At 40.8% G+C, this 27595-nt stretch overlaps 1 long non-coding RNA gene across 7 annotated transcripts; it reads right to left on the bottom strand.

Moving 5' to 3' along the window:
* Positions 1-5712: 5712 nt before the first annotated feature.
* Positions 5713-20280, bottom strand: LOC112556102. Of its 7 annotated transcripts, none has more exons than XR_003097609.1 (7): positions 19994-20280; positions 19467-19634; positions 15592-15786; positions 13926-15275; positions 12697-12889; positions 12273-12461; positions 5713-6142 (listed from the first exon to the last, which is right to left on the bottom strand). It is a non-coding gene; the product is annotated as an uncharacterized LOC112556102 (long non-coding RNA). The 7 variants fall into 7 exon arrangements; XR_003097608.1 differs by having other exon boundaries at positions 13113-15275; XR_003097613.1 differs by lacking the exon at positions 13926-15275.
* Between the last annotated feature and the right edge of the window lie 7315 nt (positions 20281-27595).

Here is a 27595-nt window from a genome sequence, read left to right on the forward strand (position 1 = left end):
CTTTAGTGTGTCAAAGAACACAAAAAGGCTAATGTATTGTGTCTGACAAATCCAAGCTACTGGAAACAGTAGCCTGCAGTTATCGACGTGAACTGTTTATAGATTCTATTAATGCTTAAGAACAGTTTCTCTTTAGCTTGAAAAAAAAACCCAGGTTGCGGTTGATGCACAAATCGCCATCTTGTTGCCACATCATCTTCACTTTGTGGGAGGTAGGGGCGGCAGTCATGGACCTGCGTTTGTTCATGTGTATTTGTGTGAGCTTGCGGGTGTTAAGAAGAGTATGCACTTAAACGCATGTCAAGCACATAAAGAAAATGCAGTAAACAAAAATGCATGTCTTGCCCTGTGCCAAATGATGATGACATACTTGAAACATTCACAAAGATTTGGAAGTCGAGAAGTTTCTACTGACTCTATGTGGCTTGCCTTGTCTTTGGATTTTTTTTTTATTTTTATTTTTTCGAAAAAGGGGGGGGGGGGATTGAAGGCAAATTGATGCTTGCGCCATATGTTGTCGAAAAAGAGCTGTAGATGTACCGGGGGACAGTGAAAGGAGGTTGTTGTTGCAATCGTTAGCCTCAATATGTCGTCCTTGCTATTGCTGACTGCTAGCAAGATAAGTGGCCGTTGGACAAGACTCGGATACCCATGATGCTAACACGATCGAGCAGCCTCTCAAACAAAAAGTTTGAATTTAACGCACATTATTTATTAAATAAATTGAACACAAAAATAAACTGATACACACAGTTAAGCGCATATATATACATTCTTGTTAGATCGAGTGGAAAACTAAACACACAATGTCTACACGTATTTATAAAGAACAGTACATGTACAAACTAAATCCAAACACTGTACAGATTCGGGCACGAAACTAACACAGAGACGTATTGACATTCGTAGGCACATGTCAGAGATGAAAATTCATACAAATATGGCAAACTGACAGTGTATACATTAGACAGATGAAGCAGAAAATTTACACTAAAACAGGTGTAGACATAATTATTAAACAGATAGAGTACAAAACTAAAGCTGAAAGAATCAGTGTATTTACATATCGAAATTTTAAAATCGAGCCAAAGATGTATAATACAAGTCCCTGATCGAGATGTCTCGAAGTAGTGTAAGGCCACACTGATTTTAGATGCTTGATATCGTGCTTCATTACTAATTTCTATTTATATTTGTATTTTATATTAATCAGAAATGTAGACACGCGGGGATCAATGACCAAACTGCAAGCTTGGCAAAATCTGTAACGGGAGCCTCGTGACTAACAAATGCAACATCAGCTGATGCTGTTCACATAAACAAATGCAACATCAGCTGATGCTGATCACACAAGCAATGATTATTCTCATGCCGACGGACGTAGACCATACGCAGGCTGTACGTACGTGCCACGTCGTCCACGCGGCGGCGTTGCGCTGTCGTTGCAAAAGTCGCCCACTCACCCAGTCACGATGAGGTAATAGCTAAATATAGCTTCCAAGTGTCGCGGATTTCGCAATCTTTTCGCAATGGGACTTCCCTGTCCACCAGAGATAATACGTAACTGCTAAAATTAAACTTCATTTTGTATGGGCCCCCGCAAATGGCATTCGTTATATCAACGTTGCAAAAACGTAGGTATGACGATTTCATCGCGTGGGGAATATTACGTGATTTGAGGGAGAGCGAAATGCTTACGACAGATCGTGCAATAACTCGACTGCTTGATCGTGGACCCATAGATGTCGGCATTTTTTCCAGCCAATACATGTACTTGAAAATTTTATTCCTTTCTACACGTCATGGGAAGCTCCAAAGCTGACATCAGAAACTTCCCTTGTAGTCCTTCCTGCTGCAAGAACAAGAAGAAGCGAAACGAATGTTTTATGCGACAGTAATTTTCTCTGAATCTCTCTGCGTTGACCTCAATACGAGATTTACAATCTCAAAAGAGTGCTTGACAAAAATTGTCTATTGTTGTTGAGAACCAAACTACAAACATCACTATACACACATACACAGAAACAATGTCACAGAAGAATCTTAATGTCTCGAACATCCAAGATATACATGATTAATATATGGTACTAAGTCCTAAATGTTCACACAACCCTAAAACTTTGAATGAGGGAGTTTCTTCGGGAATGTCCGCAAAGGTTCACATTGGGAAGTGCTGTAGGTCGGTTGCTTGGTTGATTTATTAGAAAAATGCTTCCACCTTCAGGTAATTTCGCACTATGGTGAAAAGGAAGGTGGGGGGGGGGGGAGAAAATAAAGTATCCGCAGAAAACCTCGACGCCTAGACTTATCACAACATTAGTGGCTATTGGCAGTGAAACGGTAGAACATTAGGTGCAAAGCTTAAGGTATCTTGGCAGAGTGCTAGACAGTAAACTACCCTTTCATGAAAACAGTGAAATCGAAAGGACATCGGTGCCTGTTCCTGCTAAGGCAGTTGAAGAATTTCAGTCAGCGTCTTATCCTTGAGACGATATCGCAGCCCGATCAAGAGCATTTTAACATTCAATCATAGTGGCTTGGCGTTCTCTCAATCAAGGATAAAGCTTGTTTGACGAGAGTTGTTAAGAATGCTAGCAAGATCATTAATTGGCTTTTCGCAAACAATTAAAGACCCTTAGGTCATTTATACACCAGGGCTGTGCGGTTAACAGCTGTCAGCATCATCACAGACCCCTCTCACCCATTAAAATGATTAAATCACTGTTTACAAAGTGCCACCCCTTGGTCGCAGATGAAAACAAGAAGAATGCTTTTACCAAGTTGTCAATACCAAGTGGGAGAAGACTCTTGACCAGGACTGTCTAATGAACCCTTGTTTTCTTATCTGTAGCGCGTAATACTGATCATGGTGTGCCCGTGACAATCATCACTGGGTGAGTGTAACTATGTGGTGGCTGAGGCGTGACTATATTTTTATTATTCATTTAAAAATTACTGGCTCTATTGTGGACATATGTAAACTACGTACTATATTGTATTGTATCTCAAATTGACTGTAGTCATGACGACGTCCACCTACTGATGAATTCAGATTTTTTTTTAACCTCTTCCTTTATCCGCCAAACAACACACAACGGCAGGAACTTCTTAAGGTGAAAGACAACAGTTTAGTTGGGGAAAAGAGCCCACTGTTTACAAATACTCGTACAAAACTTTTTAGACAGCCTTGACTTCTACAGGTCGGACGCTGCGTAGATCAATACTGCGCTTAACCGACATCCTCGTGACAGTCTGGATAAACAACTATCTAGGACATGAACGTGTGCCTGTGAGCGTGGAAGAAGAGAAAAAGAAAGAAGTGTAAACAAATGGATTTTCGCTTTCCTTTTGAAAAACCTCCGCAAAACGGACCAAAATTAATTTTAAAACAAAATATTTTTAGATGTACATTCGAAATATGTGTAGTCATAGTGAAAATCTTCAAAGAAAACATGAAAATCGTGACATCAAAACAAGGGAATTTATTAAGTCGGAAAATCCCTCGAGCCTTACAGAGATGTTAGTTTGCTTTTTGTTTCCTGAAGATCCCACGGCGATGACTGCAGTAACTTTCCCCTAACACCATTTTTAGAAAACGAAACGGAAACCTTGGGATTCTATTGAAATGTGCTGTTGCCTGCAAACCTTATTGTCCGCATTTTTTTAAAGCTATATTGGATGGTGAAGGAAATTTGATCATAGCTGTCGGAGGAGTGAACAGATTTTTCCAGTTAACTACTAAACTGAGGCAGGTTTGTACAAAGCTTCCGGTTTAGTCACATTCTTTGTTGAGACTAACAGCGGAGGACTTCGCAATAGGCTAAGCTTTGGTCCTGGCAGACAGCAATCCACCTACAAACGTCGGTGGTGTCTACCTTTCCTGGTAAATATTATTAAGTACCCTTATACAACGTGGACAGACGACAGTCACAAGCCTCGGGACGAACCTCAAATCGAATACCCGCGCTACTATACCCATAACACATTTCTCTCGAAATAAATACATAATTTATCTGCGTTATAGAGTCAAGAGTGCAGAGATGAGTGAGAGAGAACACAACTAGCAGGAAGTTTGTCAAGACAGTTGAAGTTTGAGAGGAATGAAACGGCATGTAGCTTGTCTATCGGGCACGACTGGAAGCAGACCCTTCAGAATTGTTATGAATGAAGGTATACCTGTTTCAGTAACGCCAGGTAACGACGACATTACAAAGGAAAGTTTATACAAAATGTGACGGATATAGCAACATGAGGTGGAGAATAAAGATGACGATATTCTTTGTTTGAGTAATGAAACGCAACAACTGCGAGAGTGCACATACAGCCACGATCAAAGATCAGGAGAGTACTGCTGTTTGAGAGCTTGAAGCCAACCGGTGGCCGCGGCGCGCATGAACCACTCCGCCTTTGGCAGACACCGCTACTTCTGTGCGCGTGATGCCATTTCCTACACTTTGTGCACTGAGAACTTAATTTGGGTTTGGAACGAAATACTAAAGACACACACCCACAGAAGTGACAGTTGTAGTTGGAAGTAAGGTCTGCACTTCATGAAGCCTGGAGGGATGTATGAACCAACACAATTTCTTTTCAAAACGTGCCTGATGTTGAACTTTCAAACATTTCAGGTATTGAGTTACCAGTCTGTACATGTTGAACTGATGTTCAGATTTCTCGGACTTCATAATCGGGTCTAAGCAGAGATCGACGCCTTTCAATATATCGAATATATATTTCAATATCGAAATCCTTTTGTCCGAGAGTTGTGAGAATGCAGCAAAGCGCACCATGAAACATCACCCTGTCTGAAGAATGATATGAAGTGGGAGTGACCGTAGTCTGGCTCTACTTTCGTCCCTCGTTGTCTAGGGTGAATCGCGTCGGGAGCTGTTCCGAAGGGAAACAACTCCACTTTTTTTTCAAAGAGGGACAGCAGAGTTATATCCCTTGATGTTTGACGGACAGTTACATTAATGAGGGTTTTCGTTTAGATCGGTGTCCTATGGCAGCATATAATCAGCATTTAGCAGTTCTCTTAGTGCTTAATGGCTTAGCTGAAAGTATTCTTTTACTGTGAGCGTCTTCTAGGAGCTACAATTACATTTTGTCTTCATTGACACGGATAAAGAGCGATTGAGTCTAAGTCGTTTTTACAGTTATCTGATCATACCGGGGTAATAATTTTGAATAGCTGGTAGCCAAAAAAAGCAAAGCGAAGCGTGACATCCTGGTTAATGAGTGACAGACTGTTGACTGCACCTGCATCCCTCTCTGTACTATACAACATTCCTCAGAAATAAAGCTGGGTTGTAACTATTACATATCAGTTTTGAAAGCCAAAGAATAAAATTTTGGTTTGTAAGTCAGTTTCTCTGAAATGTGTCTGTAACTGTTATCATATCCCATTGGATTGGAGAATTCAGAAATTAGCATACACAAACGCTCACTAATAGATGGTGACCTAGTTATAACCAGATAGCATTGAAACAAGAAAGATTTATAAAATGGTCGCATGAAATGTTTGAATAATGATCGCAGCAATTGTTTATCATGCCCACTGAAGTAATGTTTTAGTAATCTGTGCATACAAATTTATCAAAAGACTTACCAAATTTTTTTAAATGTTATTTAAATGTTTAACAAACAAAATGAGATGTTATTTTTCACACACACAGTCCCACTTAACATGACAGGAACGACATACACAGCAGATTAAAACTTTCCTTTTTATTAAAACATATTTCAGCACTGCAACTATATTACACAATAACAATCAATCATATGTACAACAAATGGTGACAATTTACAATAAGGAGTTAAAGAAAATGTTGGTGGAGTTAGCAATGAAATATGTCAACATATATTACACAAAAATGAGCACTTATATCAGTACCTCTTTTGGGTTAAAATATGTATATAAAATATATCATATAGCTATAGTCTAATAATATAAACTAATATTTATACATCACTTACTGCAGATCATGGTCTGCATCTTTAAGTCCCTTGAAAGCACGCTTCTCTCCCTTTTTACCTGTTCAGTTATAATTCCTAGCAACCTTGTCGATCAGGATTTGCCACACGATTCTTTTCACACAATCCTTTGCGTCTGTACCACACACACAAAAGAGAGGCTTTTGATCTGCAAATGCATTAGAAGACAGTAAACATGTTTGTCAAAAATATGACACACATAATAGACAAGAAAGGGTTTGGTGAAAATATACATGGCTTTAATTATTTATGCTCACAAAACAGAGTTAAGCTTAAACCATACACAAAATGTACATTTACATCCCTACACATTAAAACCAGCTGTGAAATCCTGACCCCTTAGAACCTTTTTTCTGTCAAGGGCCATATGAATATTTATAACACCATTCAGAGGCAATAGAAAATTATCAACTTAAAATAATAGCCTGCTATATTTGGTCAAATATACAATTAATGGTTGCTTTGGCAGTGTCAGACCACACGATTTTGCTGGCCTGAGAAGTGGATGTTTCAACTGCACCCCTGCCTTAAAGGGATTGAGAAAATAAGACAGCAAGCACCACTTCCATAAACAAATGACATCTACCCTAGCAGCATCGGAAACCATAAGCTCAAGGGGTCCACCAAGTTTGTCTTGATCCGACTGTGATACAGGGGGTCAATCTATCGCAAAGATTGACTCGTCGGGCATGGCGCTGTCAGCGCATGCGCACATAAGCCAAGCTCCACGCTCGCCGAGGCGAAACCAGAGTGCGGGAGATCAACCCCACATATAGGGTCGTGACCCCTAACAATGGCAATGACTCTTCGCCATGGCGTGCTACATACGACCACATGCGTGCAGGCAAAGCCGCCATTTTCAAATTTGTGAGTCTACACTTTTCCCAACAGAAAAGCTTCTCAAGCGGTCAATTTCTATACTGATACATGTGTTCGACGCTTCGATAACAGTACGTATAATTTTTATACTCTATATTAACATAGTTATTGAGATTTTAACTACAGAAATGTCCAAATTTAATGCAGAATATCATTCTAAGAGAAAAAAGATTAAGAGTACACATTAACGCAATAAATGCACAAGTTTTCCAGACAGAGGTAGAAATCGTGCTCAGCAGTTCTGAACGCTTGCATTTGATAATTCTTTAGCCGTTAGCAATGGAGAGAATTTGGAGCTGTCAGAATTTCCTCAAATTGCGATTACGAAAGTGGAACGTAACAGAGCTTCGACAGTTCCGTCTGTTTACTGGTACGATAGCGTTAAAATGCCAGGTTTCTTCGGGCAGTATAATATTTTTTTCTCTTATTTATTGTGGGTTTTTTTTTTTTTTTGTCTTGCAAGTCCTGGGCTGTGTGTGAACTATGCTGATTATTAGGCTCATAACCTTTCATGTTTATTTGTTCAAGAAGCAGTGTTTGTATGGTAAAGGATTTTTGGTGTAAAATGTACTTGCTTTGTCACATATTGCTGATAATGTTGACAGATTTGGTCCTTTGGACTCTTAACTCTGCCTCTCAATTTTATAACTTTTTAGGCTAGCTTAAACGACTTTTTCAAACACCAAACTTTCCACTGCAGCAGATCATTAAGAATATTTGTCAAAGAGCAGCATAAGGATTGTGTTCCCAGTGGTGAACCAAAAAAAAAACTTATATAGATAGCCCATTGACAACTGATTGTGACTGGAAGTATCATTTCAGACAACTTTAATGGTCTTTTTCAACAACAAATCATAATAACTGCATAATGGTCAATAATTTATTTTACTGTTATTCTAGATAGCTGGCTGCTGGCATTTTAAGATGAAAGTGGTCACAGGGTGTGCAACTTCCCACTACAATCTATTGAACCAGATGCAAGCTTCATTAATTAGAGCTATAAAGCTGATTCCTCATGTCCTATGCTTCCAGTTCTCCTGCACAAGTCATTAAGTAAGTGCAATTTACTTTTGATTCATAATATTCATAATCCTTGTGCAGAAAGAAAATTTATGAAGCATGTGACCATTAATGGTCAAAATGACTTCTATGTTATTGTGTGCTGCAGATTTAAGGAAGGAGAAAAAGATAATACCTGAACTGTTTGAACACAGTCATTACACCACAGATAGTGTAGCTTTTGTTGTGATGCTGCACTATAAGAGTGTGTTATTATTATACTTTTGATCTTGATTTGTGAAATCTTATTTGCCTTCTATATTTATTTCCATGCAGGTAACTACCAAGAATCTAGCTGAATCTGCAAGGGACAAAAATGTCGGAGGTGGAGAGTGATGACAAAAATGCTCCCACTCAACCAAAAAGGATACGGATAACTCCGATTAGATTTCGGTCTGTTTTCATTTCCTCTGCTTAATTTTAGGGAATTTTTTTTAGTGGACATCATGTAGGGACACAAGGCTGTGTCCTCTTTCTGGTAAAATAGCATACAGTGATAAACAAGTTTTGTACAATAACAATAAAATGTTCTTTAAAAAAATTTTAACAACCTATCAGCAGCTGACAGTTTTAAATGTACTAAGCTGAAAAAAGTTTATGCAAATGTATTCATTTGACACAGGGATGCACAGCTAACAGCGAAGGAGAGAAGGATGCCGAGGAATCACTATATGCTGACCATTCAGTTATGCAGCAATGTCCACCACCATTGCCATACTCTTTGCCACTAGTGGTTGGCACCATCTCAAGGGTGTCCCCAAGTAGCAGCTTTCAAAAAAGGACTGTTTCACCTTTGCCTTCACACCCCCAGCGCCTTCCGATTCCATTGTCTGGTTTTCAGCCTGCCAGCATAAAGACCCATAACCCCTTGGAAGGTAATTTAAAGCCATTTTGTTTATAATCATTTTAGCTTTTTTTTCTTCTTACCCTTGGCCAAGAGTTATGAACAGTGCTTTTATGAGTTAAACTGGAAGCGGAAAATCCCAGCCTTTTGCCATAGTGAAAAAATTTGAAACAAATATGGATCACATATCAAATAGATATGACAAATGGTAAAGAGTAACCAAAATTAATGGTATTTTCCAGGCATTGTGAACTATAGCAAAGCTAGCAAAGATCAGTATTTTACATGTTTTCTGCTATTGTGTTCTTAGGTTAGAACTAAACTAGAGAAAGTTGGGATGCAACAACTGTCTCTTCTGGAAGAGATGAAGAATGATACAAACAACCTTAAAAGGATGTTTACATGGATGGAGGAACAAGAACAGGAAAGGCAAATGACACGGGAAATCTGCCAGAGGGGTTCCAGTCTCCCTTAACAATCAGCAGAAGATGTAGAGAGTCTTGAGGGAGATATGAAGACAGACCCATAAAAAAGGACATGCTTGGTATGTGCTTTATTCTGATTTGTTAGTAGGAGGAGTCAAATCTTTTTATCTGATTCCCTTTAAAGGTTTCCATACCATACCATTCATTGTATAAAACTAATGACATGTTTGCAGTACTAAAAAGTAATAAAGGCATTGTTATGGTGGCATTGATTAGAGCAGATAGTAAATTTTCTGTACCCACTTTTGCTTGGTTGTATGAAACTTCCTGAATTGTTGCTGTCTTTTTTTTTGCGGGGGGGGGGGGGTGTGTCTTTAAATACTAGTTGTCATAACAGGTATTATAATGTTGCCCACTGCAATTTTTTTTTTAAATGATGTGTATTTATTTTTGTCTGTTTTCAGGAATGCCATTCGGTGATGCGTCGGGCTTCACATTAAAGCATGTAGTGAGGGGCATTCTATCTGTGCTATTTTCAACTGAGTTGGCCTGATCTTACAACTTCAATGGGACTCAAGAACCACCCCTTCATTTTACAAACAGTTCAGGGTAAGGATTTAAATATTTGACTCTGTGTGTGTGTGTGTATACGGTACATTAATACATGCTTGTCATAAAATAGGACTGTTTGGATTGTTTCTTTATCTTTTAGTTATGAACCTTAACCTTTGACTCTGCTAGGTGCAGACAAGAATTTTCATGAGTCATAAAAAAAAATGACAGGAAGATAAATCAGGCCTGGAGAACTGTCCCTACCTCATTTTATTGTGATTGAATTACATTGCCAAAATAAAATATGGACACATGTTTACGCAATTTCTAGTGACTGTAGTCCTTTAATCAGCTGGTTAACACTGTGTAGAAAGGAATTAAAATGACAGTTTATAGACATCTTTACAGTTCCCATGTATTGGGATTGTTTTTGAAATTAGAATTTCCAGAGTTTTTCTGCCTATAGAAATTCTAACTGAAATTCAAATGCAGTTCCACTTGTAGTTCCTTTCTGTTTATAACGCTTTAAATTTTTATGCCACTTTACATATCAGTATAATTTGCTTGTACCTCTTTTTGTTTCACATTATATTCTGGATTTTAGGGTCAGTAACCTACAATTAAGTGATTACTTTTTTATGCAGACCTCATATTCTTATATTTGTTCTATTTTTTAGATGCTGCAAGAAAAAGTTATCCTGAAGCTACGGATGCTGACTTGCATGCATCAACTTGGTTAGCTGGTGCTAGGGATCAAGAGAATGGCAGAAGGGAAAGGGTTGAGCACAGCCTATACGTCAGTTAATTGTTCTGGGGTGGAGGACAAGTAAAGCTGTGCAACTTTCTACCTACAGTTGTAAAATTCTTGTACATAAACCTGCATATACTAAATCTGGATTTATATAATTATATAAAACTGTGCTGTGATTATTATTTACTCTAACCCATTAATTTATCAATGAGGATATTTTCACCCGATCCAATAAGAGATGTGTTGTGGTAAATTCAGAATCATTTATATGTTTACAGTTCTTTTCTAATACCTTCTAAAATTCTTGAACATAATTGTGTTTCAAACATGTGTTTGATGGTTTCCTTTTCTTAGTGATAAAGGTGCAATTTAAAATTTTAATCTGTTTTAAAAGATTGTAGTTAATACCATAAGCTGCAATCCAACCTAGAACCTTTTATAGTTAATTTCATGACTTTGATTTTTTTTTAGAAATGTCTATTAAAGCATCACTCTTTTTTGACAGCAATTCAGTTCATACTTATCATTTGATATATTGTCATAGATCTTTGAACCTTTTCTTTGTGAAAATGTAATTAGTGTTAAGGAAACTGCAATTTAATTTTAATTGTTTTGTCAATGGATACATGGTTTTGCATCGTTCTACAACTTATAATTAAATAACGAATGTTGCATTAATATATCAAGAGGAAACATCTTTTATGTATGCAAACAGACAATGCTTTAAAAAAATTTTATATATTTTAAAAAATTTTTTTTTTATCAGTTTGCTTTTTATCCTTATTTATGATAACATTTTTACCTTGATAAATGATAAATTGTTTATGTATACAAATGAGACAATGCTTTAAAAAAAATTGTATATTTTTAACATTTTTTTTTATATTAGTTTGCTTTTTATCCTTATTTGTGATAATATTTTTACCTTGATAAATGATAAATTGTTTATGTATACAAATGAGACAATGCTTTAAAAAAAATTTTATATTAAAAAAAATTTTTTTAGTTTGCTTTTTATCCTTATTTTACCTCAATAAACGCCAATAAATGACAAATCATGTTTGTTTGTTTTTTTATAACATTTTGCACTTTTGTGCACTCTTTTGCTGCTTGTTATATATATAATTATTGCAAAATACACAAATTATTAATCCATTTGATATTGGTATTTTTTAGGAATTTTGGTATGTCTTGATTTAGAAATATGTAAATCAGGATATGCCGAAATCCCTAAAAATACCAATAATCTGAAGATATAAATAGTGGGATATATAAAAAAAAAAAGATGGGACGTACCCATGAGCCATCAGGGTTGACTAGCGGTCACAAGGGGGAGAGAAGCGTCCCACGCTTGTTTCACAGGTAAAACCGACATGACCCCGTTGTTACGGCCCGGTTTCACTTTCGCTATGGGTCGGACGCCATTTTGCCACATGGCCCCCGGATACTCAAGACATGTGCCCCACCTGTAGCCAATATTCCTTTGCTGCTGGGGTAATGCTTCATTCCCCAATAACCATAAAGATTAAAAGGCTTTATTTAACCTATCTTCCCAATCAATTGAATAATTCCCATTTGACTTTTAGGTAGTGCATTATGTTAAAAAATATATGAATATGACAGATTCACAAGAACTGATCCTTCTCTAATGCATTCCCTACATAAACATATAAAGTTTTTAAAAAAGTAAAGCTATGCTGTAATAATTCCCATAAATTATTATAAACTTTTATAATTTCAATCAAGGCTTTAACAACTTTTTACATACGAGTAATTCATGAAAGGAGTCATCATCATTCCAGCTCTAACAGCTCCTGCTGTGTTCTAACTGGAAGGATTAAATCTTCTGGCAACAGATGAGTATCCCTTGCTGGAGCAGGCTTGTCTTTAGTTACCAGTTCCGTCAAATGAACCAGTATATCTTTTGCTTCCTGCAGCATCAATTTTATTTCTATCCCTTGTTTGAGAACATGCCAGACATAAAACAAAAGTTGACATTTCACAAAGTAATTCACTTTTACATACTTTGATTATGGGTGAATAAAGCCTATCAACGGTGGTTTGTGAGGCAACTCTTGTACAACCAAAACTATTTTCGACATGTGTTTTGTGAAAGGGAATTCACAATAAATCGGAAAAAGCAAACAAAAAAGAAAGAAATTAAACCCATAACATAAAATATTTTCAATTACCTTCGTTAGACACTTACTGGATGCTGCCTTCTAAGGCTCCTCTTGTTTTCCTTGTATAGAATTAACATGTTGGTCATTGAGATGCTCATAATGTGGTGGCACTACTCTTGTGGTTAGTGCACTCGCCTGTGGATATAAGGGGTTGTTTGCCACTTTTGGTTGTAGTGGGTCTGGTAATGGTGGTGCTGGTACACTGAAAAATAAATAATCCATGAAGGAAAGGTTAAGAACATGTAGCATAAGCAAATATACACCATAACCAGAAATGATTAGCAAGCGCAATAACAGTGGTACTATTTCAGCCATAGATAATGTTACAGCAATGCATTATAAAAAGCAGTTAGTACATAATTGGTAATAGTATACAGTCAGCTACTGCATGTGCGCATATATATATATATGAACCTGCAACTTACACCATCCTAAAATAATAAAGTCTTCAGCATAGTATGGTCAACACGGCCTTCCTCTGTAAACTCAATAATGACAAATGTCCCAAGAGGCACGATACTGTTTTGTGAGTACAACAAATTTAAAATTCCCATTAACTAACATAAAAGTAATTTCACACTTATGGAAATGAATTAAATTTGAAAAGAAAATGTATACATGACAGGCAGTGCATGGTTTCACCTAACACTGATTATATTGTACACGGAATAGATTGGGCAGGTGCCCAATGTCAATGTGATGCAACATTTTTTTTTTGCTTTACTATATCCCTATCTCTGAGTGAAAAAGCTTATTGCCCAAATTGTAGTATTTTCTACGTTATCACATTTTTCAATAGTCTTTACAGCCCCAACCCTACTTTCTTATTAGTTGTGATGCATAACACACACAAAACTGTAATTGTTGAAATAAATCACTGGAATAACAACAATTAAAAGCGTTATCTATATGGAAGTATAACATGCTTCTAAAAGACTGATAAACAAGGTAGATCTGAGAGTTAACAATTTAAGTGCTCTTTCATTTCCAAATGATACACAATTATCTCTGGAATTTGTCTTGCGAAAGTGCTCGGTATCCGCTTCTGTGAACTGATGCTCAAAAAGAACTTGTGGCACCAAACCTGTGCGATGTGCCTTTTGTATAGAGACCTGTTTGTACCCAGCAAAGCACGCAAGATTCGTCCAAGCTTGGTAAGAGCTTGTAACTTTGGTTTGCCCATTGCCAAGCAAGCGCCAACTACGATCTGCGATGGGGAGATTGTCAAAGCCGCCTACCTGCTGACATTCGGGACTAAACCGTGTTTTTCCTTCCCGATGGCAGTGACTGTATCTTTGAACTGCATCCATTTGTCTGAACTTGATCCATGTCTTTGAGATGGGTGAGATATGTTTCTTTGGGAAATTTCCCCTCTAAAGCGTTTTGGAAACGTAAGAGGCAGGTCTGGGGTGCATCCAGGTGTTTTCGTGTGGGAGACAGAACATTGTGTCAGTGATGCATAGGCTATGTTCAGTGCATCTGCTTAGGAGTATCAGTCCTTTGCTGTTCATACTGTATACACATGAACAAAGACATCTCTCCCGATTTACGACCTTCAGCCTTCTGACCGCGAGACCTTTGACCCTCTTCCAGAAACGTCTTTCGTCATGCAACGCGCGGAGCATATACAGGGACTGAATGACTTGGTGTCAGATTAATATTAAAATTCGTCCTCTCGTTCTCCCCCCTTATTTCTCCCCTTTTTTTCCCCAGTATGTAAAATCCCAGTTTCATTAATTTATAACGATTGCAAGGTCTTTCGTTTGACCGCGTTTAGGGTGGAATCGAAATTATTAGCGCGTGCTTTGGCTTCAGATGATGAAATGACAGTGTCACTTCTGTAACGGTTTTTAATTGGGAATTTGCATAATGTCGACGCGCCTCCATGCTTTTAATTTACTATTTATTTTTCCTGTACTTTCAGGGAGGTGCCATCGTCGCCTTATTCTTACGGACAGTGCAGTGCCCTTTGTCCATTGGCCAGAGACATGATGTCTCAATTTGTGAGTAACAACAGAAAATGGAAAAAGAAAAGATGGATAAAAAAAACGAAGCTATTATGCATAAGCATAAAGGTAAAGGCATCTCAAGCAAAACACAAAAACCCACAATAAAACGTTAAAACCAGTCTTTCCTTTGAAGGCAGCCGCGGGACGTAGTTTTCCCACCCCTGCTCTCAACAGCATCGGTGATTGAGTTTAAAGCCTCTTTCTCATGTGTATCCATGTAACACTGTGTCGTCTCTAACATATACGTAAATGCATACATACGGGTAAATCAAATGTGGGAGCAACAACTTTTAATAACCACTTATAACAATGCGAGCGGTCCCAGCTGTAAGGTCAGCGAGGAACAGCATGCAGACTGACTAATAATCGGGTGAGTGCGGGGGTGGATGAGTCAGTGTATGTTCTGCCAAGGGACTTGCATGGCACCAGAAATCCCGAGCAGTCGTTCGGTTGATTGCACGAACTACTAGCCTTGAAGCTCGCATACTGGGGCGCTCCGGCACCGGGATTAGTTCCCAAGATATCCACCACGCAAAATATCGGGGTACTGCTCGACCTGTCCAACCGGGAGAGGCGTCTCTATAACAGAATAATAAAGAATGAAAAAAGAGTGTATCTGGGATCCTTGCTACCTGACATAAGTTGCTGTCTCCGGTTCCCAATATCCTGGGAGTCACGTGCCCTTGTTACATAAGACAGGAAGCGGACAGACAAGGGCGAGAAGATAGTAGTGGATCCATAACACAAGACAATAATTGGAAAACAACAAACTGTTATCTCTACAACACTATTAATTTCACTACAAACAATCATAAAGGTCTGCTCCATAACCTTAACTTAAATACCTGCTTCTACAATCTAAAGATCTTCTTTTAAGAAGCTGACATCAGCTCACCTCTCGGACCTCCTCAACGTGTGTGACTAACGTCGCGACATCTCTGTCTCTCCCAAAGTGACAGGGTAAGACAGCAAGAGCCATGTTTTCCCCCTGTTTTTATATACACTTTCCAGATACAGCCTTTTAGTATCTTCGTCTTTAGTCTTCCTTCCGCTGACTGACCAGTCAAAGCAGAGCCCATGGCCATGTGGTCTGGAGAAAAACAGCGTTTTTGTCAATAAGTGCATTCCACAATACCTACTCCGCCATCCGATAGAGTGGTCCTTCACCTATAATATCATACACAATTCAGACCAATTCCAATTACCCATCTTAAAGACCCAGTTGGGGGATTCAGTTGGTAGAAACAATATATATATAAACATATTCTGTCTTTGAGCCAAGGACAAAATACTCTCTCCAAAAAGCTGAGTGAATAAGGTCCCCTGTTCTGGAGATAGAAGCCTTTAAACATAATTAAGCACAGAAAAAAGATCGGATGTGTGATGCCACAGTTTCCAGGGATACGCGTAGTTAACATGGCCCCAGCTCTCCTATTGGCTGTAGTCCCTGAAAAAGTAAATGTATTTATGTACATTTCTAACTTTGAGTGATGATGTGTAGGCATGTAATTTTGGGGGGAAAAATGGACCCCACTAGGTGTGTGAGTGGTCCTATGTTCCACTGGGAGCCATTAAGAACAAGAAGAAGAATGAGCTACGGGTACGGGCACGGAAGATCATTATGTAGGCGTTAGCAAGATGGCTGGGCTAACTCCAAGCAGCCATCTATGTGTATTCATAGCTGAATGATTCATGTTAGACAGCAGGCAGCTAGCGACGATCTGTGTCTTGGCTTCTGGTCACCGATTCCTGATGTCCACTGTGCACTCGCAAGTACCTTGTCTGAAAAAAAGATGGTGAAAAAGTGCTAGTGGGTGTTGGGTGTATACGCTTTTGTACACGTAGGGGTGTCAGATGACATACAGACGTGTGAGTATTTGGGTACGGGAGGGACAATGTGTATACGAACGTGAGTGACCCTCTACTCACATGACATTGTGTGAGTACACGTGAGTCCTAAAGTTTCCTTCAAACGTGATTTCACGAGGGTTTTTTTTTCTGTCTCTCCTTCTTTCCTCTAAAACTTGGATAACCGAAGGCGTGTATCAAAGAATACACAGGGTTAGCACATAGCTATAGCTAACGGTAGTCTCCTGTTGGGTTTGGGGGAGGGGGAGAGGGGAGATGAATTGTGGGAAAAACCAAGTCTGTTGGAAGAGGGTTTGTATTTCGCATGCAGCAAAGGTCGGCAAAGAGGACATTCAACAGGCCGTCATGTTTCTTGGAACCTGCATTAATTCCCACGGACTCTCTGTATATAAATGCTTTCCTGTAAAACTTGTAAAAATCATCTCTTGATACGGGCTGATTCATTAGCTATCTCTCACACACACGTTCGCGTATTTGTGTGTGTGGTACGCCACCAGCGGCAAAATTGCTATCAAAGTACTTTAGTACATATATATATATTTCGACTGAAAATGCTTGAACTTTTGTGCGTGCCTGAATATCTGCACGACATGTAGCGGGATGTTTCCAGTGAGTTAGCTGTACGACGAATTGACAATCACATATGTCACTGTCAACTCATTGCCACAAAACTAAGCAAACCCTTTTTGTTACTTGCTCTCGAGAAACCGAAATCGTAAAAAAAGGGGATAATGAATTCACCTATACAACTTAGCACGCCACAATCGAGAAGGCAGGAGTATTGTGTGTGGGAGGTGGGATAAGTTCGTCAGAACTTTCTTCATTTACTTTTTGAAACCGCCATCGAGGACGCATGAGACACAGGCAATGATAACGAAAACCCATCACAATGGCTGTCACAAGCTGTGAACTCAAAACATCCGGCAAGTGACAGGACTCACGCCCCACCCTGGACACCCTTCGCACTCAGTCACCATGGTCTGGACCAAGCTTGACGCCGTTCGTTGAAATTTGATTCCAGATTAATCAGGACTGTAGGCGCTCGTTAAAAGCCGAGGCAACACCGTCACTTTCTCGCTAAGCCTCGTCTGATCTCGGGAAGAGCACGTGAAATCAAAGGCTGTCAATGCTGAAATTAGATATACAGTGGAACCTCGGTTAGCGAACGCCTCGGATAACGAATACTTCGGTTAACGAACAAAAATTTTGTTAAAAGTTTGTCTCGGATAGCGAACAAAATTTCGGATAACGAACAGCCACGTGAACCACACGTGACCGACCAGCATGTCATCATTCGCGCTCGAGACACAGTTACGATCGGTCGTTCTTTATCTATGCGCATCCTTCTTATTTAGTGATTTGTGTGCTTTATTTTAATAAGATAATCCTCAATCATGATTCCAAAGAAGATTAAGAGCAATTAATAGTAGTGAGGTAATGACAAGGAAGCGGCCAACAAATGAATTGTAAAAGGAAATGATTTCAAAGTATGAAGGTGGCATGCGTCTGTCGGATGTGTGATGTCGTATTACCGCAGAGTTTTACAAAAAAGGCAGAAGGAGCAAACACTGGACAAGTTTTTTCCTTTAACCTCAAAGCTACAGAAAAGGGAAGTCTCCCCCGATTTTATAATGTCACGTGTGCTCATGGAGGGGGAATCAAAGCAGTAATTCCACCCCTTCCTCCCCACACCTGCTTCCAACCACGCCGTCAAAATGGCAAGTTTTCTGATGTTTAAATGCTTTCGTTAATGTTTTTATGTTTATTTAACTCCATTTATATTGCATTATAACTGTTCTCATTACAAATACCTGTATAGCCTGTAACTTTCAAATATTAGCAAGTCAACAGGGGCTGGGAACCAATTAAATCTATTTCCTTTATTTCTTATGGAAAAAACTGTTTCGGGTAACGAACATTTCGGATAACGAACAACTTTCCAGAACGGATTAAGTTCGTTAACCGAGGTTCCACTGTACTATGTTACTCCACACACCCCCCACCCCCCGTGCGTGTGTATGTGTAAGCATAAAAAATGAAATACATTGACTTATAACAACCACATTTACTTTTTTAATATCAATAAAAGTCTCCAATAAATTCGGTTTAATACAATGGAGATGGAAAAAAGGAAGATATTTGGACAAAAAAGTTATTAAAAACTGTACACTTTCACACAGATACATGCAAACACGCACATGCACACTATCTATGTTCATATCGCCCCCAGAAAACTGCACAGGGGAACAGAATTGCAAAACGGGAATCAAGAGTGCACACCTTCTTGCGTCTTCACACACACACACGATACGTCTATACACATATATCATACGTCTATACACATACATATCATACGTCTTCACACACACGATACTTCTGTACACACACATAGGTCTTCACACACACACATACGTCTTCACACACACACATTATACGTCTATACACATATATCATAAGTCTTCACACACACATACGTCTTCACACACACACATGATACGTCTATACACATATATCATAAGTCTATACACATATATCATAAGTCTTCACACACACACATACGTCTTCACACACACACATTGTCAGAGCCTCTCCGCCTTCACACCATCACCAGCGCATTCTCTCGAGACGGTGAAGTCGACACTGCCACACACGCACAGTCATGATTAGACACGCACAGCAATCACACACAAGTCCTAGGAGTCCATAACCATACAGACTCGCACTGCACACCCCGCCCAAATGAACTACCCCCTACCCCACTTCAACACCCATCCTCCACCCTACCACCACTACACTTTATGTGCCCTTCATACACACACTCTCTCCTCTTCTGTTTCTCCTATCGCACGAGTGCCGGGGAGACAATCAAATGTGTAGCCCCAGAACCTAGAGACAGGCCACCTGTGCTCGGAGTCCTCGGTTTACAACAGACGCCGTGACTTCGCATGTCGGGCCAAGGCAGGTCACCCTCTGGCGTCTGAAGGCGACCACTGATTCTGCGTCATAATAACCTGCGTATCTCTTGGTCCTTCTTCTTTCCATCATCCCATTCCAACTTCCATGCCTCATCTGTTGAAGGGGAGAGAAGTCGTTAAAAGCTTTCTTACTCAAGACGAGTGCTTTTTTCCTCGCTTCAAGAAATCTCTCTCTCTCTGACACACACACACCTCGACTCACAGATATGCTCTGCCCTGCACTGCCCCATCTCTCTTGCAGAGATTGCACCATATCATTTTCCCTCCTCCATCAAAAGAGAGCCAGAGAACGACAGAAAAAGTTCAGGCGAAAAAAACCCTAATTAGCACGGGGTAGATCGGGACACTTGCAGCCCAGCTGATTAGCATAGCTCCACGCATCTTAATTAACCATCACTACGTGCCCGCCACGTCCCGTACCCCCAGTCGTGAGAAAACGTCACAGATACCCACCCTGCATGCGATTCCAGGCGAGGTGTTCCAAATTAGCGGCGTGGCGAGAGGAGCAAGCGTAAAATGAGGGCCACTCTCGACTCCGGAATATAAGAGTCACAAAGGGGAGAGCAGTCAGCGCGAGCCCGCCTCTTGCTGTGTCCTGTCAACCCGGCACACGACTCCCGACAGTTTACCTGGCGAGCGCCTTGAGGTAAAAGGGGGACCAGGCCTCCGACTAACGCCGACATCAAAGGATGTCTACATCATGGCTTTTGCTTCCAACAAAGACGACTAACCAACACAGCCACAGGTGAGCGCTCATCTTTTTTTTTTCTCTCTTCTTCTTCACTTCTTGCTGTTAGTGATGCTTCCATCTATTGCAAGTTGACCGCGGTATGCTCTCCGTGCAAGCTGTCTGTAGCGCTGTTCTGCGGCACGAATATTAGAGACGACGAAGAGAGAAAAGTTATCGTCCACGATCATGCAGGTAGTTGTCCAAGTCGTCGATGAAGTTTAGCGAGAGAATTTTTTTTGTCATTTCGCACTGCAGGTTGCATTTTTTCGCGCGCTGAACTTTTTTTTTTTAACTGCCACAGTCAGCGCTGGCCATGAAAGTATTTCAGCTCATGAGAGCGCGTGGTTTGGTGTGCCACTCTTCTAATGCACTCATGTTCTGCAAATATTCATCATTTGTTTCCTTTTCTTACTCTAATAAAACTGATGAAGTGGAAGCAGGATCCATCACTGTGCGCTTGTTTTTCATCTTACAATCCTCTCCCCTCACTCCCAACTTCCAACCCAACCCGCCACACCTCGTTGCGAAACTCGTCTCCCAGCATTCAAAAAACTTGCTTATTCGTCCATCATTCTTGCTAATCCATGCATGCACCTGTATTATCGTGCTTGCTTGCATGTTTGTAAATATGTTTGTGTGCGTGCGCCTGCGCTGATATGTGGCTTCGGCGGGTGTGTTGGTGCATGTCGCTGTGTGGATAAATGAAAGCCAGGTGTCTGATAACAAAAATGAAAGCAAGTGATGGTGAATTTGTATTACCACAAACGTCCACTATTCATCATTTGAAATAATTCATGACCGTCAAAATAGTTATTAAGTAATAACAAAAGCAGCAGCAAACAAATTTTCAAACACAACTCTGTGTCTGGGATGTCGTCGTCGTTCTGTGCGCAGTCGACATAGCACGAGCTTAACAGAAATCGGAGGAACAGGACACGATTACAAATTAAGAAATGTAGGGTAGAAAAAATGATGTGCTGAGTGCAGGGAAGGCTCCAGTAGAGTGCGAGGGCTTACAAGTACTGATCCCAAGTTGAGGTTTTATGCAGGCTGTAAACGATGTGAAGGACAGAGAAGAGAGTGCGACTCCCTCTCCCCCACGCCCCACTCGACAAGTCTTATCGTGTGACACTAAAGACTTGCAGTTTCTTGCCCTGACACGGCCTTGTCTGTCCGACCAGGCACTCTCTTCTTCTTTTTCTTCTCATACACTCACTCTCTCACGCACACACTATCTCTCTCACACACACATGCACAGTCTCTCCCACTTACACACACGCACGCAGATTATACACAACACGTCTCCGTGTCTTTGCTGTGCTTGTGTCGAGGTTGTGTGTGCATGTTGGGTTGGGTGGGGAGGGGGAGATGGTGACCTCCACGTGCAGGACCATTTATCAACCGCTCGCAACTTTTGCCGATTCTCTCCTCCTTGTCTGTGTTTATACTGGTTGTCAGGATAATAGGGCGGACAAAATTTTAGTCATTCGGTTGACAAAATTATGTTAACTCGTGTGCGCGCTTTCCTCTGCGTGTGTGTTCGAGCTCCAAAGTGTGTTAAAAAAGGAAGGATCTTGAACGATTTTATGTTCGTTTGTCTTTTAATACGACCATTATGGTAAGTAACAATGCAGGCATTTAAACAAAGTTCTGCGCAAGCGTGTGGTGTGTGTGGGGTGGTTGGGTGGGAATTTTTTCTGTTTCCGTTGCAGACAAAATACCTCTTAAACTCAGACCATTAGGAACCCTTCCTATGGAGAATCATCCAGACTTTTATTTTTGCTTGTTTGAGAGGATTCATTGCTGTGCAGGTGGATGATGTCTGTTTGGCTTGTTGGTTGCGTCACATCAAGACAACAACTGAGGCTAGTGTAGTCCTATAAACAATGCCACAGACAGAGAGAAATGACACCCCCTGGAAGCGAAATGTGAACCCCCGGCCCGCTATCCCCCCTGTCTCGGTGTCAAGCGCTGTACCGCTGCAGGTGACGAACCCCCAACTGTCCGTGCACACAGCAGTACAGTACAGGCGCCCACTCTCACAACAATGCCAAGCACGCAAGGTGAGTAACGCAGGTGGGGAAAAGCTCGGCAAAGTCGGGTCAGGGTGTGTTTCTTGCAGCAAACTAAAGTACATGTTTGAGAAAAAAGATGCATCTCACAAACGAACCTATCATTTTATAAACACGCAAGCAATCACACGAACACTCAAAAGTACATCATGAAGGGACGAACAAGGGACGATAGTCAGTCTAGTGATATCTTGGAATGATGGGAGAGACTGGATTTCGTGAGGCGAGAATCAGTCTAGTGATATCTTCGAATGATGGGAGAAACTGGATTTTGTGAGGCGAGAAACAGTTTAAACTCTAAACTCACTGTGAACGGGTTCAGAGGGTTCAGAGTGACCTTACTTCGTAACAACATTGACTCACATCATTGTCTCCCCTTGTTAAGCTGGGTAGAAGTGTAATGCGGACACTGCAGTAAACAATATAGTCCGCACACAAACAGGAACTTTAAAATAGTTAATTGCGGAAGGGACACCACCACCACTCCCCGGGGTGAACTGAGGGAGAAAATGAAGGGAGGGTATAAGCGCGAGATGGAGAGAAGGGAAAAACCGTACCAGGCGGGGGGTGAAGGGGGTAGCTAGGAGGTGAAGCGGGGAGGGACGTGCATGGTGGCCGGATGTGTGAACAACCGCCGGCTGTGAGCAGGTGGCACGTGCCTTCACTGTCTCGTGGGAAGTTGGGCAAATTTGCTGTGATTGCCTCCCTTGCGGGGCAGGTCCGCACACGCAAACATGCAGAAAAGCACGCGCTGTAGTGTGGGTGTGTGCGTGCGCTCGTGCGTTTGCATGTGTGCTCGCGAACATTACCGTTATTCGGGACGTTTATTTACAGCACGGCAATCGCCCCTCTCGTACCCAGCAGCGCCAGTGTCGAGAGTTGTCGGTCCCTACCTGATGTACCTGCTGTGTACCCCGTGACTCGTTTTGTTTGAACATCGCCGACACCGTCGTCCAGGTGCTTGATGCGCTGCTCCTCTCCTGCGTTGGGTGTGTCGTAAATCTGTCGTCGACTCCTGCTTCACACCCGGGTAGCTGTCACCCAGGACTCTCAGGTGGCGTAGTGTTTTAAGTGTTAGACGCCCGTCAGCAGCATACTCAAGACCGGAGGCCGTGGATTCAGATCTCATCTTCGAAAGTTTCATTCGTAATTTTCGACAAGGGTTACTCTGACTTTTACCGTGGGTAGAAAGGTTTCCATTTTCCTCCAGTTGAGAAGTGTCTGGAACGAATGTTCTCACCACCAAAGGATAAATATGTTCTCTTGACACCAGAGAGTTAAAAAAAACCCTCCTTAATCCATGTTGCAAAATCATCAAAAGACTCATTCATCAGAGAGAGAGAGATCGGAATAGGAAGTGGGGATCATAACCAACATTTTATGTGTGTTGTCTACATGTCTGTGTTACATCTAACCGGTCGGGTGGGGGAGAAGGGGAGTTTTTGATGAACCGCATCTAGTTATAAGCCTCAAACTCAAAAAACGACCTACATTTCCCTACTCTGATTCACTTTTGTTACCCATACGCGAACTTTTCGGAAAAACCATGACAGTAATGCTGAGCCAACGGTTCACAGACTACAGCCTCAGTGCAGTTGTTGTGATACATCAGATAAGGGTTACACAAACACGACGATTGTTTGTCTTGTCCAAAAACACTCTGTCACCATTGTTCAGCTGTGACTGTGTGTCTGCTCCACCTCAGTTGCACATCCTCTTCTGAGGATTGAAGAACATTTTTTCAGAAATACGATTCCTCCCACCCCCTATCCCTTTTCATCTAAATTCTGAATAGCTTTATAAAACTTATCAGTTTATTTCAACCTTTCACACATTCTTATGTAGTTTTGCATTATTCTTCCTGTTGCTGTTTATCCCCAACTCTCTCCCAGTGTCATAACATATAGATATTCACCTTCTGTCTTGTGTTATTTCGCTTTTTTTTTTTTTTTACTATATTTCTCCAGTTCTTCATTCCACTTCCCGCCCTTCTTTGTCCACAAAGCGCCCCCTTGATTTAACGGTGTTAACTGAGCCTCCACAGGTGCGCGTGGTGTCGACTAGCCAGTCGATCGTGATTTATCGCTCAGGTCGATGTTGCAGGCTCCAGCAAGGTAAGGTCGGGGCGTTTCGTGTCGTGCAGCACGACCACCACCACACAAATGTGCGAACTTGTAGTTTGTATTTATGCGTACACCAACAAAGCTTATATTTTTACAAAGACTATACAGAGTTGTGCCTCGCCAGCGCGCACTCACCACACATGCACACAATTATCACTCAGTTAAAATTTTTGCTGGAAGATGCCCACCCTACCCCAGAAGAACATGACACCAGGTCTGAGGCGTCACAGTGTCAAAGGGATAACCAGTGTACCTCCCACAATGCATCATTCAGCCAACCTGAGCTGCACGTGGTAATGGCCTCGGCCAGAGACTGCGCTTCCAATTAAAAGTTTTACCCTTGGCGGGGCGGCAGATTACCATACAATACAATTCTATTACACTCTGACAGCAGGTGAGACCGTAAAGTTAACTACTGGTGGAAGCAGTCATTGTTTCGTGCAACATCCCGCTACACGTTTGTAGAAAATGGAATGGAATGTCTTCGGTAAGACAGGAATGTGTGCCGTCTGTATGACAGAAACACGAGTCCATTAGACAGGACTGGAACCCATCTCTTCAAGAAGATATGTGCGATACGTGGGACAAGAACAAGGGTCTTTATCGGAACAGAATGTGTATCTTCAGTACTTTAAGAAAAGGGACAACCAGTAGGACAGAAATGTCTTTTTTTTTTTTAGTACAGGAACAAGCAGTTCTTCACCAGAACAGCAACCAGTGGAGGTAGGACAGAAAAGCGTTAATTTTGAGCAGGTCAAGACCTGCGGGTCTTCAACAGGGCAAGGGCAAGTGTCTTTAGCAGGACGGGCAAAACTATTTTCAGCAGGAACAGGAAGACATGTCAGTAAGTAATGACCAAAATAACTATTGCAAATGGAATTAGCAACCTGGTTCACCGCTGTTTAAACAGCTTAACACTTAAAGACAAAATGATCAATGAATCAATCACAGAACAGACTTCTTTCTTTGTTTTAGTGTTGTGAACCCTTTTGAACTGGGATCTACAGTTCTCATTTGAATGTTCTGCACCGGCATTCGTGGTGGAAGAGTTATTTCAGGCCGTTAAATAATGCGCTAGCGATCCAACTTCTAAGCATGTAGTGCACTTCATTTTTTTCCAGCCACGCCATCAAACCCTTCGCAGGTTGGTGCGTCCACAGTTTAAAACAATAAAAACATCTTCCGCTTGCCTTAGGTGCAAATATTAGTTTTAAATTAATCCAATTTTTCTAAGTGGTTATATTTACTAAAATTTGTGTGTTGTTGTCATTGAAAATAAAAAAGATGCAAATGGACCTTGTCATGCTTTCTTCTTTTCAGTTTGCGACATACAACTGCTTGGTGACAACTTGTGCAAGTGGACCTCGATTGTCCAAGGGCTGTTTCCAAACATTTGTTCAACGTGCGACGCCGCTGAAAACACTTCGCATTCATTGCCAGGCCCCACACTGACTGCAGGCGGCCGCCATTGAAAGCAGGGAGAGCGCGTGTGTGCACGTCATGGGAGCAACGGCCGCTAACTCGACCTTTGGGAGCGAGGGCGGTGCAAGGGGTGGGCAATGGTGGTGCAAGGTAGACGGGACGAGGCCATAAACATGTTAGTAGATCGCTTCTTTCCTTTTCACGGTCGTAAATGTGTGTGATTTGTTTAAAATAGGGACAAATAATCGTGCTAAGCCTTTTACAAGCAGTTTAACTAAAACTAGCTTAACTAAAACTCTTATTTTCACGTGATTTCACAGGATAAATTAATTGTTTTATATTTAGCAGTTTTGTGATTATATCGTTTGATAGTTAATAGTTTGATACAATATAGTGTTCATACTATCCTCCCTGTATGATTTATAACTCCGAGCCAGATTGTATTGGCTGTTCATGTTTTAAGTTTATATTGTTTTTATTTCTTGCCTTTCTCCGTAGACTAGCTTTCTGTGTTTAAATGATTTAATTGTGTGAAGTCTTAGCTTGGACTATCGTTTTGGTTCTTCATCTTCCTCTTTATTTTCATCATCAAACTCTCAACCGACTTCACCCGCTCACAACTACACTACTGCAGTTTGAGTTTTCTCTTTCCTCTGTTTGACATTGTTTGTGTGTTTGTCTCATCGCTTTCCTGCTTAGTTAAAGCAAGTTGTCTAAACAATCTTTTCAAAATTATGCACTTGATGCAGGTATCCTTCTTAAGCCTATCCTTGTTTCTTTTGTGGCTGCTCTATTTTTAGATTTTACACTTGTCTGGATTTTTTTTATGTATTAAGAAATTCGTCTGATACTTAAGAGGATAAGAAGAAGCAGTCAGTACAACATTAACGACACGATAGACGTTTGCTGGGTCAGAGGCAGGGTCAAGTCAGACAGGAAATGACCTCACGCTGAAGGGAGCATCCGTCGACAGTCAGAAATGCAGCACTGTCATGGAGTTGCTCTCTTTACTGAAAAGGTCAAGGCCAGCATCAACGATCTGCCTGACATCTCAACGTGTCGATAAATAAAATAAAAAGAAAGTTCCAACATTTCTTCGGTCAAGAGCGATGCCAAGGTTTTCAAGCGAAGACTGCGATAAACCTTTGACACACTTCATTGAAACGTGTCTGGAACGGTTGCTTTCATTTCTTGTCAGTCCTTCTTTCATGATTTCTCAATTCTAAACTTATTTTATATTCTTGCTTCTGTTTATTCGTCTTTGTGAGATATCCTTGTCATTTCAAAAGGACATAATTTCACAAAAAAATTTTTTTGTATCACAATTGTCGGAGTCACCTTGGAGATTGCCATCAGAACTCATGTTGGTCTCTATACATCGGATGGTCAGGCTGACAGACTTCTTTGAGCCCCATAGGAGTTCATGACCAGGTTGACAAACCGTTTTGTGCCTCATCTTTCCCATTAATACTCCTAATTACTTAAGTTGGATTGTAGTGGGGTGACGGTTTTTTCAAAGGTGGCGCTGTCACTTGAGGTCTACACGCTCTTCCACCAAGCTGGTGGCCTCCCCCCATCTACATTATTCTACCTAGTGTTCTGCATAAGATGACATCGAAATTCAGGTATTCATAATTCCTTCATCAACTTTCTGTTGTTGTTTTTTTCTTCATATTTTTCTTTCTTTCCTTTCTTTCGACCAGGAATC

Source organism: Pomacea canaliculata, linkage group LG2 (genome assembly GCF_003073045.1).
Source record: "Pomacea canaliculata isolate SZHN2017 linkage group LG2, ASM307304v1, whole genome shotgun sequence".
NCBI classification, from domain to species: Eukaryota; Metazoa; Mollusca; class Gastropoda; order Architaenioglossa; family Ampullariidae; genus Pomacea; species Pomacea canaliculata.